Genomic DNA, 14,557 nt, shown 5'->3' on the forward strand with positions numbered 1-14,557 from the left:
AAGCTAAGTACGTTGTTAGATGCTTTTCTGCCCTTCCAAGTCACATTATACACGGAAGTTCTCTGCTAAACAGAATCAATATGTTCACCTCTCTGTGACATCCCATAACATCACAACAATGTTGATGATAAAAAACAAAGTTGTCAATGTTTCTGCAATTGTTACAAATATATGAAGGGTAAAATTATGCTTCAAATTATGACTGCCTTAAGAGATAAATAGCCTACAGCATAGGCCTATATCATTCAATTATATAGAAATTACTTTCATGTTCATTCAACTAAGTTCTATTTTGATCATTTTAGGCTACTGTCTGTCAGTTTTGCCACAATATACACTGAACAAAAATATAAACGCAACATGTAAAGTGTTGGTCCCATGTTTCATGAGCTTGAAATAAAAGATCACAGAAATGTTCCATACTGTACGCACAAAAAGCTTATTTCTCAAAATGTTGTGCACAAATTTGTTTACATCCCTGTTTGTGAGCATTTCTTCTGAGCAAAGATAATCCATCCACCAAATAGGTGTGGCATATCAAGAAGCTGATTAAACAGCATGATCATTACACAGGTGCACCTTGTGCTGAGGACAATAAAAAGCCACTCTAAAATGTGCAGTTTTATCACACGACACAATGCCACAGATGTCTCAAGATTTGAGGGAGCGTGCAATTGGCTTGCTGACTGAAGGAATGTCAGAGCTGTTTCTAGATAATGTAATGTTAATTTCTCTACCATGAGCCTCCTCCAATGTTGTTTTTGAGAATTTGGCAGTATGTCCAACCGGCCTCACAACCGCAGACCACGTGTATGTGTGTGGGCGTCGTGTGGGTGAGCGGTTTGCTGATGTCAACGTTGTGAACAGAATGCCCCATGTTGGCGGTGGGGTTATGGTATGGGCAAGCATAAGCTACGGACAATGAACACAATTGCATTTTATCAATGGCAATTTCAATGCACAGAGATACCATGACGAGATCCTGAGGCCCAGTGTGAGCCCCATTTTTTTAAGGTGTCTGTAACTAACAGATGCATGTCTATATTCACAGTCATGTGAAATCAACTGATTAGGGCCTAATGAATTCATTTCAATTGGCTTATTTCCTTATATGAACTGTAACTCAGTAAAATCTTTGAAATTACTGCATGTTGCGTTTATATTTTTGTTCAATATGTTTCATGATGTGTAACATGTGCACAATGATTCACTACATTATTATAGGGTAAGAATTAGAATAAGCCCCCTTAATATTTGCAGCCATAGATGATAATATCTTTCTAGGCGCTGATCCCTCGTCGGTATTGGAAAAAGCTGATCCCTCGTCGGTATTGGAGAAAGCTGATCCCTCGTCGGCATTGGAGAAAGCTGATCCCTCGTCGGCATTGGAGAAAGCTGATCCCTCGTCGGCATTGGAGAAAGCTGATCCCTCGTCGGCATTGGAGAAAGCTAATCCTTCGTCGGCATTGGAGAAAGCTGATCCCTCGTAGGCATTGGAGAAAGCTGATCCCTCGTCGGTATTGGAAAAAGCTGATCCCTCGTCGGTATTGGAGAAAGCTGATCCCTCGTCGGCATTGGAGAAAGCTGATCCCTCGTCGGCATTGGAGAAAGCTGATCCCTCGTCGGCATTGGAGAAAGCTGATCCCTCGTCGGCATTGGAGAAAGCTAATCCTTCGTCGGCATTGGAGAAAGCTGATCCCTCGTAGGTATTGGAGAAAGCTGATCCCTCGTCGGTATTGGAGAAAGCTGATCCCTCGTCGGTATTGGAGAAAGCTGATCCCTCGTCGGTATTGGAGAAAGCTGATCCCTCGTCGGTATTGGAGAAAGCTGATCCCTCGTCGGTATTGGAGAAAGCTGATCCCTCGTCGGTATTGGAGAAAGCTGATCCCTCGTCGGTATTGGAGAAAGCTGATCCCTCGTCGGTATTGGAGAAAGCTGATCCCTCGTAGGTATTGGAGAAAGCTGATCCCTCGTCGGTATTGGAGAAAGCTGATCCCTCGTCGGTATTGGAGAAAGCTGATCCCTCGTCGGTATTGGAGAAAGCTGATCCCTCGTTGGTATTGGGAAAGCTGATCTCTCGTCGGTATTGGAGAAAGCTGATCCTTCGTCGGCATTGGAGAAAGCTGATCCCTCGTCGGCATTGGAGAAAGCTGATCCGAGAGCAGCACTGCCTTTCTTTTGATCCTGTCAGTATTGACTCATGCCTCAACAACGTACTTAGCGAAAGTTCTCACTTTGTGGTGTTTTGGGATACGCATGTTACATCTTTGGCCGTTGTACACTAGGAAATATGCATTGTTAAAACACTCTTAAGTCTAAGTTGCATCGCTATCGGGATACCGGGCTCTGCATTGTAGTCTACTAGATGTAGACTGACAGATTGAGGGGCTGGTCCTAACAGAGCTCCAGCCCATACGTCATTCTTTTTAGCAAATGTGGAGCAAAGCCATAAAATAGACTCTGAAAACTCCCTGTAATGGTAATGTCTCAGAGTTTTGCCAGACAGGCAGTTTCGCACACCCTCATGCCTAAATGTTCAGTTGCTTAAGCCCTGATGTTGTCATGTATGCTTATACATATCTAGGCTACACTCAGCTGGTTCACTGAAAGAGTATTATTTTGCCACTGTTCATATATTGGGCAGTATGATGAGCGGTTATTTATATTCAAACAAAAATACTACAATAGAAGGGTGAGCAGTATATAAAAATGTTTTATACTATACAAAATGTTTAATTAAACACTTAACCTCTTAGAGCAAGGTGAGACGCTAGTGTCTCACTTAGCCAACAGGAAATGCAAATGCGAAACGCCAAATGCTAATAGTACTTGCTAAAACTCAAACTTTCTTTAAAACACACATGCAGGGTACTGAATTAAAGCTACACTCGTTGTGAATCTAGCCAACAAGTCAGATTTTTAAAATGCTTTTCGACAAAAGCATGAGAAGCTATTATCTGATAGCATGCAACACCCCGAAATACCTGAAGGGGACGTAAACAAAATAATTAGCGTAGCCGGCGCTACACAAAACGCAGAAATAAAATATAAAACATTCATTACCTTTGACGAGCTTCTTTGTTGGCACTCCTATATGTCCCATAAACATCACAATTGGGTCTTTTTTTTCTCGATTAAATCCGTCCATGTATACCCAAAATGTCCATTTATGAATCCCGTCTGATCCAGGAAAAAACACATTTCCTACACTCATACTCACATTTGTTTTCTCTTTCTAGAGCAGATTTTCAGACAGTGGCTCTTTTGAAAAAGCATATAGCTAATTTTACATAAATTATCATAAACTTTGCTGTTAGTTCCCCTAATCGCCAACTACAGTAAAATCTAACCATACTTCTCCTTTATTATTAAGGCACAACAAGCAACCTGTTCTCAGAGAAAGACATATCCCATTGGGCACACAACTTCCTTTCAACATGGATAATTATGTAATATTTGGTTGAGATGTTGATCAATGAGGTTACAACCTATATTTACCCACTCAAACGGACAGCCAAAAGTTTGTTGAATTTCCAATGTATATCATTAAACTTTCGCCAATTTAAAAACACAGCGAAGTTCAGGAATATAATGTCAGATATTTTGTTCATATAACAAATCAATTTGTTATCACTGCGTCATATAATAGCCCAACATGGGTGTAGTGCTGCCTGAGCGCACCTTCACTTTTTTTAAATGATAAAAATACACAGAGCTCGTAAAACTATTTCTGGAAATGTATTATTTTTAATTTGACCCCCTTTTCTCCCTGGTATCCAATTGTTAGTAATTACTATCTTGTCTCATCGCTACAACTCCCGTACGGGCTTGGGAGAGACTAAGGTCTAAAAGCCATGCGTCCTCCGAAACACAACCCAACCGAGCCGCACTGCTTCTAAACACCGTGCACCTGGCTACCTTGGTTAGCGCGCACTGCGCACGGCCCGCCACAGGAGTCGCTGGTGCGCGATGAGACAAGGATATCCCTACCGGCCAAACCCTCCCTAATCCTGGACGACGCGAGGTCTTCCGGTCGCGGCCGGCTGAGACAGAGCCTAGGCGTGAACCCAGAGTCTCTGGTGGCACAGCTAGCACTGCCCCACCCGGGAGGCCCCTTGGAAATGTATTCTGATGAAAACTAAACTAATTATATTGAATTACCACAAAAATTCCACAAAAACGATAGAATGAAAAAACAAATAAATATGTATAGCAGCCTAGAATTAAGTAAACGGTGGTTTCTTCCCTGTCTTCTCTCTGGCGGTGGTGAGATGAAGAACTGTAGGTTACGAGTGTGAACTGTGGTGGCTCGTCGGAGGCTTGACCACTTTGGCCATCAGAACGTTGGGGGAAAAAAATCTAAATTCACCATGATGTTCATAAAACTCCACGGACGTCTCAGTGGAACCCAGAACGATATGTGACCACTTGGTTACGGCGACACTGATTTGCCAAAGACACCCAAACCAGAGTGGCCACCGCAAAGTCCAAGGAGCCTGACCGTCTCTGGAAGTTGCTGTAGCCCTGTTTGGAATATTTAGCCTACATTGGATATTGGTTGAGACATGGGGCCTATTCTAGTTTGGTATGTCAGGGTGGGCAATTGAAAATATGAATTGGGCCAAGTTGGAGGTAATAATGCATTTAGGTTATTGTTTATTGAGATGCATGAATAAACCACACCAAAAAAGCTTGATTTTTATTGTTGTTTAAAACTTCTTGGGGATAGGGCTGTTTACTGCCCCCGCTGGAGTAATTGCGTGCCCATAGTAAACATAATTTTTTGGGGTCAAAAGTTGCTAATATATGCAAATAAAAAATATTATTGAATAGAAAACACTCTAAAGCTTCTAAAACCGTTTAAATTGTGTCTGTATGTAAAGCAGAACTCTCAGGGCAGTCATTCTCCCAAACTCTCTCTTGTCATCAGAAAAGTTGGCCCAACTTTGACATCATCGCCCCCACCCTTCCCAAGCACCTACAGGTCTGGGAACAGTCTCTTTGTCTTCAGCGCGATCTCAGCTTTCAATGGGGATTCTCATTGTGAGAATCGCGCGCTCACGAGAGTTTTGGCGGGCCGAAACCTTTCGGTCACGCGAAAAAACAGGTCACTTTCATGCGCGCTCTGCTCCGGTCCTGTCTTTTTTCCAAGATCGATTATACAATGCATGCGTTTCTGTTCGTCCTCACGATTGCTGTACACCTTTATAACATGTTAAAGCTTGATTATGAACTTAGTTTGATAAGTTTAGTCGACATATAATATGTAAGTTCAACGTTTTGGTGCGCATCCACTTGACTTTTGGCTACATTTCAACCGAAATGTGTCGTGTTTGAGAACCGAAAGACACAGACTGCAAAACTAAATGCTGTTTTTGGTAAGTATAATTCCTTCCAGGTCTTCTGATGGAAGAACAGCAAAGGTAAGGGAATATTTATGTGGTAAATTTGGGTTTCTGTGGACTCCAAGATAGAGGAGCCATAATGCTTCTTTTTGAGCGCCGACTCATAGTATAGCCTAGTGAACGAAACCTGTAACGTTAAAAATAAATGTAACACAGCGATTGCATTCAGAAGAAGTGTATCTAACTATATATATGTAGAACATGCATATTTAGTCAAAGTTTATGATGTGTATTCCTTGTTAGCTGACGTTATCTGCCGGAGCTATCGTCATTTCTCAGGACATTTGAGTAGCATTTTTTGAACGATGCATCATTGTAAACAGAGATTTATGTATATATATAGCATATTATTGAAAAAAACATAAATGTACTGTGTAACATGTTATATTACTGTCATCTGATGAAGATTTCAAATGGTTAGTGCATTATTTTAATCCTGCGTTTGTTGATTGCATATTTTTTTCAACTTGGCTATGCAAATTAGCTGTGTCTTCGGTGGTGGTTTGACATAAATATGTGCTATGTTTTCGCCGTAAAACATTTTAGAAATCTGACTTGCTGGGTAGATAAACAAGGTGTTTATCTTTCATTTGAGCCATTGGACTTGTTAATGTGTTGAGGTTAAATATTTTTAGGAATATTTTTGCGTTCCATGCGCCACCTTCCAGCTGAACGGGGGGGGGGGGTTCCAAAATTGGAACCCTAGTCCCCTTCTGGTTAAAAACTAATTTCCTTCAACTCTATGTAGTAATGATGTATGTTCACTACTTGGTCAATTGATTAGATAGCACATGAAATCTATACAAATACATTATATGAGTCTATTTCACCTGTCTTTGTGCTTGTCTCCACCCCCTTCCAGGTGTTGCCCATCTTCCCTATTATCCACAGTGTATGTATACCTGTGTTCTCAGTTTTTCTGTTGCTAGTTAGTTTTGTCCGTCAAGCCTACCACCGGTTTTCCCCTTGCTCCTGTTTTTTCTATAGACCCTGTTTTCTAGTTGTCCCGGTTTTGAACGTTCTGCCTGCCCTGACCCTGAGCCTGTCTGCCGTTCTGTACCTTTTGACTCTGATCTGGATTACTCACCTCTGACTGCCCTTGACCTGTCGTTATGCCTGCCCCTGATCTAGTAATAAACTTGTGATACTTTGACAACGTCTGCATCTGGGTCTTCCCTAAAACATGATAGTACAAACTGGCCATGACTGACCCAGCAGACTCGGACCAGCTCCGCAACACCATTGCCTTCCAAAGAGCCACCATCTGAAGGCATGAGGAGTTTATTGATTCATGGTCTTATGGAAGGGTTCCAGACCTTGGCGAAAACCATTACTGAGCATTGAACACATTGCTGGAGCAATTCCGCGGGTTTCCTGTTAGACAGCCTACCACAACGGTTACCTCCCAGACCCTCAGTAACCTGGCTGTTTGCAGCGCTGCCTCCCCGGTCACCCCGGTTTCCCGGGAACCCCACTTACCTCCCCCGGAATGCTTCGATGGAGAGTCGAGCACCTGTCGGGCATTTCTTGCTACGTGTTCCCTCATCATTGTGCTGCAGGCCTCCTCCTTCCCCTCAGACTGCTCTATGATCTCATCACGCTGATGTCTGGGAGGGCTCTAGCCTGGGCTACGGCAGTATGGGAACAGCAGTTGTCCGTAAGCTTCAGTCTGGAGGAGTTTGTGGCGGAAGTAAAGAGTTTTCGATGCTCCATTGTCCAGGAGAAAGGCTTCCCAGAAGTTACTCCAGCTTCGACAAGGCTCCCGCAGTGTGGCAGACTATGCGGGGGATTTCCGCACATTGGCAGCTGAGAATGCCTGGAATCCGGAAGCGCTGTTCGACATGTTCCTGCACGGAGGAAGCAAAGGACAAGCTTGCAGCCCAGGAACTACCGACGAATCTCAACTCGCGCAATGCCTTGACCATTCGGATGGACGGGCGACTACATGAACGGAGGAAGGAGATTTGATTTCACTTGCCCGCCGACGAGAGCTTTGTGGATGCTACCCTCGAGTTCGAGCTAGGCATCCCCACTCAGCCCCTCTCCATTCCCATGGACCTTAAAGCGCTCTATAGGCCGGGTCACCGACAATAGCACCTCCATCAACCTACGGGTGTCAGGGAACCACAGCGAGACGATCCAATTCCTGCTCATTAAGTCTCCTCAGGTTCCCGTGGCATTGGGATTTTCTTGGCTCCAGTAACACAATCCCCTCATTGACTGGCAGGCTGGTGCCATCATGGGTTGAAGCCCGTTTTGCCACGCTCAGTGCCTGAAGTCAGTGTAGCCTGCCCCGGGGACTCGGAAGTTGCCCTGGACCTCTCCACCACTCCTGGGGAGTACCATAAGGTGTTCAGTAAGGCCTGGGCCACTTCGCTTCCGCCGCACCGACCCTATGACTGCGAAATTGACCTTCTCCCAGTCACACTGTGCTCTCTGTTGGATCCGGAGACCAAGGCTATGAGAACCTACATTGAGGACTCCCTAGCTGCAGGTTTCATCCATCCTTCTGCCTCCCCAGCCGGTGAAGGGTTCTTCTTTGTGGAGAAGGACAAAACTCTGCGCCCTACCAGATTCTCAACGACATCACGGTGAAGAACCGCTACCCGCTACCACTCATCTCCTCGTCCTTCGAGCCGCTTCAGGGGGCCACCGTGTTCTCCAAGCTGGACCTACAGAACGTCTTCGGAATCCATGGGCTCCCAGTAGACATGATCTCAGACCGGGGTCCTCAGTTCTTGTCCCAGTTCTGGAAGGCGTTCTGCACATGGTCAAAACAGGAACTATAGAAAAAGACAAGAGCAAGGGGGAAAACGATGGTAGGCTTGTCAGACAAACAGAGAACACAGGTATAAATACACTGGGGATAATGGGGAAGATGGGTGACACCTGGAGGGGGGTGGAGACATGCACAAAGACAGGTGAAACAGATCAGGGTGTGACAGTAGTTGCTGGCTCCAGGTGGTGCGGTTGGTAGAGACCAGGCAGCGAAGAGTCATCTCCAAGTATTGGTTGGCTCGCTTTGACTGGCTGTTGGACTGGGGGTGGAACCCGGAGAACAACCCTGAGCCTGCCGTTCTGTACCTTTTGACTCTGATGTGGATTACAGACCTCTGCCAGCCCCTGACCTGTCGTTATGCCTGCCCCTGTTCTAGTAATAAACACTGTCTGCATCTGGGTCTTCCCTAAAATGTGATAGTTCATCTCTCTGCTTTATTTTATTCTGTAATAGGGTACATTGTAGCCATGTGTTCAAGCTAATCAAATAAAAGTTTATTTATGATACAGCGTGTTAGCTATAAAATGACATGCCTTCTCACAACTAACTCACTAACTAACTCACAACTAGCTCTCATCGCAAATTATTTGAAGCTATATGTATTTGTATTTACATTAGGCTATAGCCTACAAATAGATATACCATGTGGTCGTAGGACTATTAGGCTATAGGCCTACTGCTAATTGTTGTTTGGTCCTGACGAATGGCAGAGCTATCCTAAAGCATCACAAGTTGGTTCAGCTTCTTTAACATCATTGCACGATCCTGACGTTGTTCTTTTAGCACAATAAAGGGATCTCCAATCGTTTAAAATTACACTCATCAAGATGTTGCCTAATAGTCCTACTCATCACTTTATTACAAATAGAAGATTATCACTTCTCACAATGGTGCTCGTTTAGTAAAGTTAGATCAAAGCTGAATCAATGTCTTGCAAGATGATATATTGCATTTACATAACAGAACCGAATATGATAGCATAGGCTCATAACGTTGCGGTTACACCAAAAACACCTAGTTTCTAATGACACTTTAGGATGGTCAGCTGAAGCTGAATAGTCAACAAATAAATGATCATGCATCAAAACTCAAGTATGCCATTAGGCAGTGTCAACGTTCTAGTTGAATGGATAAGGCGGAGTCAGGCGCAGGACACAGGTATGAGTAAAATCAGAGCTTTACTCAAAATAAGCAATATTCTAACAAGGATAAATATAAATATCTATAACACATAAAAGAAACCACTTGACAACGACATTCACGCATAAAACAAAAGGGGAAGCCAGTGGGTTAAATAAGCAACATTGATTATGGAATGGAAACCAGGTGTGTACAATGAAGACAAAACTAAATGAAAATGAAACATGGATCGCTGGTGACTAGAAAGCCGGTGACGTCGCCCGCCGAACGCCGCCCGAACAAGGAGAGGGACCAACTTCGGTGGAAGTCGTGACAGGTAGGATATATGCTTTATTGAAACAAAATACAAGACACTAATAGTTAATACCAATTTTTCTAATTTGCTCACAAAACAGTTATTCAAGAATATATAAATGCATATTCCCATGAAACTGATTGAGCTCAATCAAATGATTGGCATGTAGATGCAGTTTGGACATTTCCCTGGTAAAACGTGAATTATCATTCACAATTGACAGTGATGGCCTAACTTGGTTTTTGATGGTATTAAAAACATTTGTTCTTTAGTCAATTTATGTGTGGGCATAGGCAGACTTTGCAATCGGATGACTCATTTTATGCATATTCTATAATGATAAGCTATTTAACTGGCTACATCTGTCGGTAGAAATCGATTGAGGTAATGATGACGTCATTAAAAAAAGTGCGCTCAACCTCACCTAAAAAAAATAGCACTGCACCACTGGAACCAAATGACCTGGACTGCAGTTGAGATTACATTAAAAGTACATAGTGCTAGTGATCAATGCCATTCAAGTTATTGCTTTGATTATTACAGCAATTGTGAAGATCTCCACAGACCTGCGACGACCTATGCATGCTATCTTGAACATGCATGGTTTCTATGATTACAGAAGACATTTATAGTTACAGTAACCTCAATGTGGCCATGGATGTGTTAATCATTTTAAGGTTGAATGGATTGTTACATTAGTTTGTGAGAGAACCTTATGAAACACATTACTTTTCTGTGATCCGTGGGGGGGGGGGGATGCTTCCCTGTGACATCACAAGGTAGGATTAAAAGTTTTCAAAACGGTGATTTTCAAAACCTGCAATGAGTTTCTAGCCCAAGGGAGGTTATTTTCATCTCATAGTGTTTGAAAATCACTGCATGTCATCGAGTAGAACTTTATATTTTCTTTCTACAAAAATGTGCCATTTTCACATGAGTGATAAAGTATGGTCACATTTCAATGTCTCTGTTAAACCTACCCTTTGGAATAACTTCGATAGCAAAAGTGAATCTATATAGTTTTGAAGTGGAGATGTCTCAACAATAATTCTCACAATAGCACATTGCTAATAGTTAGTAACAAACATAAAAGCTAAGTTCAAATCCTGGATGGGAGACCAAAATAATAGCTGTAGATCAATTATCCAGTAGGAGGTGTTGCCAATCCTATTGTTTTTTTTATTTTTGTTAATCCTAAATTGTTTGTCACAAATTTACATGCAGAATAATAAGAATTGCCCTGAGACCAAGTTGGTCAGCCTGTGTAGGTATGCAGGAAGTGACTGTACCCCTTTACCTGACCGTGCCACTTGCTATTGTTCCCTGTTGCTGATAACCCTGCCGACCCAAGCTCAAGGAAGGAAGGCCATCACTCGGCTGGAGGTGGCGGGCTAGTCGACCCTTTGTCATCAGATAACTTATTAACCCAAACAGTTCAGCATCGGAGAATGGGTCTTCCCATGGCTCCCAGTATGTTTAACCCAGAGCAAACAGGAGACAGCCCACAAATGATAAGTAGACGAGGTTTGGGAGGATGTTCTTGCTTGCTCTCTGAATCCAATGAATCATTGTCGGCTGTTGCTGCAAACCTCCATAGATCTAAACAAGGACATTGTTTAGTGTTCATCTAATCATTCTCCACACTCAATCTAAATGAATCCGCTGGCAAACACTGTGATCGCCTATTACAGGTGGCCTGAATGATCAACTATACTGAGCAAAAATATGAACACAACATGCAACAATTTCAACGATTTTTCTTAGTTACATTTCATATAAGGAAATCAGTCAAATGAATTAAATTCATTAGGCCCTAATCTATGGATTTCACATGACTTGGCAGGGGCACAGCCATGGGTGGGCCTGGCAGGGTATAGGCCCACCCACTGGGGAGTCATTTCAGATTTTGTATTTCCCCAAAAAAGGGCTTTATTACAGACAGAAAAACTAATCAGTTTCATCAACTGTTTGAGTGGCTGGTCTCAGACTATCCCACAGGTGAAGAGGCCGGGTGTAGTGGTCCTGGGCTGGCGTGGTTACACAATTTCTGGGATCTTATATTTTAGCTCATGAAACATGGGACCATCACTTTACATGTTGCGTTTATATTTTTGTTCAGTATATATTGTGTAGAAATGGGGTAAGACATCTTAAAACTCTCCTGAAATTAGTTAATTCCTTTGTATAGTGCGTAAAAGGTCTACCCGCTCAGAAATAGCTGTTTTCTCCAGGCCGAGCTTATCAAAAGCAGTACAGATGATATACAATACATTGGTACTGTTATGAATGAGTGTGACATTTGACCTTATTATCTTCATTAACAGAGGAAATCAAATTGATTACCATGTCTTAATCTCCTTCATCTCAACAATGCAAGTCACTGATTTCCATGAATAAAGCTGCTTTTTAAAATATGAATTTATTCATAATTCTATCTCAGAGTAGCCAGATGTGTCAGAACATCCCAGCTGTAAAAGTAGGTATAGAGAGCTGACTTTGCTGTCTTTCTCTAACAATTAGCCCAGGGCCCAGAGGGTAATGCTCGGTCATGAGGGAGATAGTCATGACAGCAGTGTCCCGAGGGGGAAGAGACAGATCCCAGTCAGCCAGTGACACCCAGGGTCACCCAACACCTCAGGCATATAGCTGCTGTCTCATCAGGCAACCTGGACTCAGGAGTAGTTGTAACATAGTAAATGTAAGTTATATATATATATATATATATGTTACATTTCGTATGGTACTATATGTATTAATTTGTGGATGTCCATCATCCATTTCAATTAATAAACCATGGTGACCAGGTGAACAGTTTCACATACTCATGATCATTACACACAGTAAAAGGTCCCAAGTCACTTCCTGACTGGTTATTCTCGGCTGTGCTGGTCCCTGCCGGCAGTAGCAGTTCTGCAACCTCACCTTGATCTGTAGTAAAGAAACGTGTCTCCTTCACTGGATTAGGGTGAGCTGTTTGAGAGCGTTGCTTTGAAAGTGTGCTGTTCAGAGGCAGCGGAACAGGGCTTCAATATCTCCCCTTTCTGGTCCCCTGGGTCCCTGTTGGCACCTGACGATGTACCGCCAGTTTCCTGTTCAGATGATCTGTTCTCGGCTGCGACGGCATCTGCTGGAATTGATGCATGCTCCGGGCTGTAGACTCAAAATGTGTGACAATGTCCAACACTTTAGCCCATGTCAAGTTCTTACCATATGCGAGCGACTCTTAGTAGTTTGCCACGCAGCTCCTTGCAGGAAACTCCATACACTAGCTGGTCCCTTAGCTGCTCTTCTAGTCCAGCACCAAACTCACATGTAGCTGCCAATCCCATCAGTGATGCGATATATTCAGCCAATGTCTCTCCTGATAATTGTTTCCTACTATGAAAAATATACCTCTCGCTGAGCACGTTCCGTTTTGGTGCATAAAAGTCTCTCAGAGCTTTCATTAGCTTCTCAAATCTAGCCTCAGCAGGCTTCTTTGGCGCTACCAAGTCTTTCAGTAGTGTTAAAGTCTTTGAACCAGCGACCGATAGAAACACTGCTTCTAGTTGGCCACCAAAAACAGTGAAAACCGTTTCTCACATGCTGAAACTCTCATTAGCTTTTTTCAAAGCACAAACCGATCTCACTACTGAACAATTCCATGGCTCTCGTTGGCCCGCACGTGCTCACGCAGATTCCAACTAGCCGCGCAGCTAGCTCTCTCGGTTGGTCGTCAGTAAACAGGATTTTACCTCAGAGTTCATCCCATCCTTGTCGCCAGTTGTTGCATCTTAGATGCTGGGTTCTTTACTGATGACTCTGAGACTTTGCTAATTTGTAAAACAATTGAGTAAGTTTATTTCACATTCACACAGGTAACACAGCTAGCCACCACTTCTTTGCTGCTTCAGCCCTACTAACCCTACTGCCTTTCCAGGTGACCACCTTGCCTCTCATTAGCCAATCACACTCTTTGGAGGGCAGTAACCCAATTACTATTTGTTCATTCAAGCCATAACCCTCTGAGGAATTAATATGATTGGTTATTCTGAATAATAAAGTTTCAAATACACCACAGGCTGCTGTGTTGTTCAATGTACATGTAACCATGTAACCAAAAATCGAACCCCAGGCTGTGGAAAACATGTAGGGGGTTTAGAGATGGAAGAACAAAAAACATATGACTATCAGGTGTGATACAGAACATCTATAGTCAAAACAAAAATGTTGGCTAACGTGTCAGACTTGTCAAACTCTGATACTTATATTATGGCCAGCACTTGCAAGATCCCCTGTTAATGATGGTACAGCATCCGCCTTCAGTATTAGTTCTCCCTAATGATATTGATATTGCCTGACTCCTGAATCCAAATATTTGACACAGAGGGGGGTGGGAACCAGTAACTTTGTTGAAACGTAATCAATGTACCAGCTAAAGTAAATTGAACTGGTTTCATCCAAATAGCATTCAATCTTGTGAAAATGTGATTTAAACTTTTCGGGACCTTTAAGGTTGGGGTTAGGAGCTAGGTTATAGGGTTAGGGGAAGGGTTAGCTAACATGTGAAGTAGTGGCAAAGCTGTCCGTGATGAGATTCAAACACACAACCTTTGCGTTGCTTGACATTCGCATTATATACCCGAACAACCAACCACCCTTTCTGTGTGGGTTTTTTTTTGTGCCTTAAGTAACACACAGTTCAGATGCCGAGTGTATGTCGAGTCGAACTAAATAGAAACTAAGAGCGGGCTGGCACGGTTAAGAACTTTGTTTGATGTACCGATTGGTTTCTTACAACCGCTTCCAACACAGCAACAGACTTCCTTGTTCGTTTTGTCGACATTCACCGAAGTCCTCCACCTGCGAATCCGAGGCCATGGTTGTGGGTATGGTAGAGAAACAACCTTTATTTCCATTTCGCCTGACAGTGTAAGAACTGGGGTGTATTCATAACGG

Source organism: Oncorhynchus keta, chromosome 28 (genome assembly GCF_023373465.1).
Source record: "Oncorhynchus keta strain PuntledgeMale-10-30-2019 chromosome 28, Oket_V2, whole genome shotgun sequence".
NCBI lineage: Eukaryota > Metazoa > Chordata > Actinopteri > Salmoniformes > Salmonidae > Oncorhynchus > Oncorhynchus keta.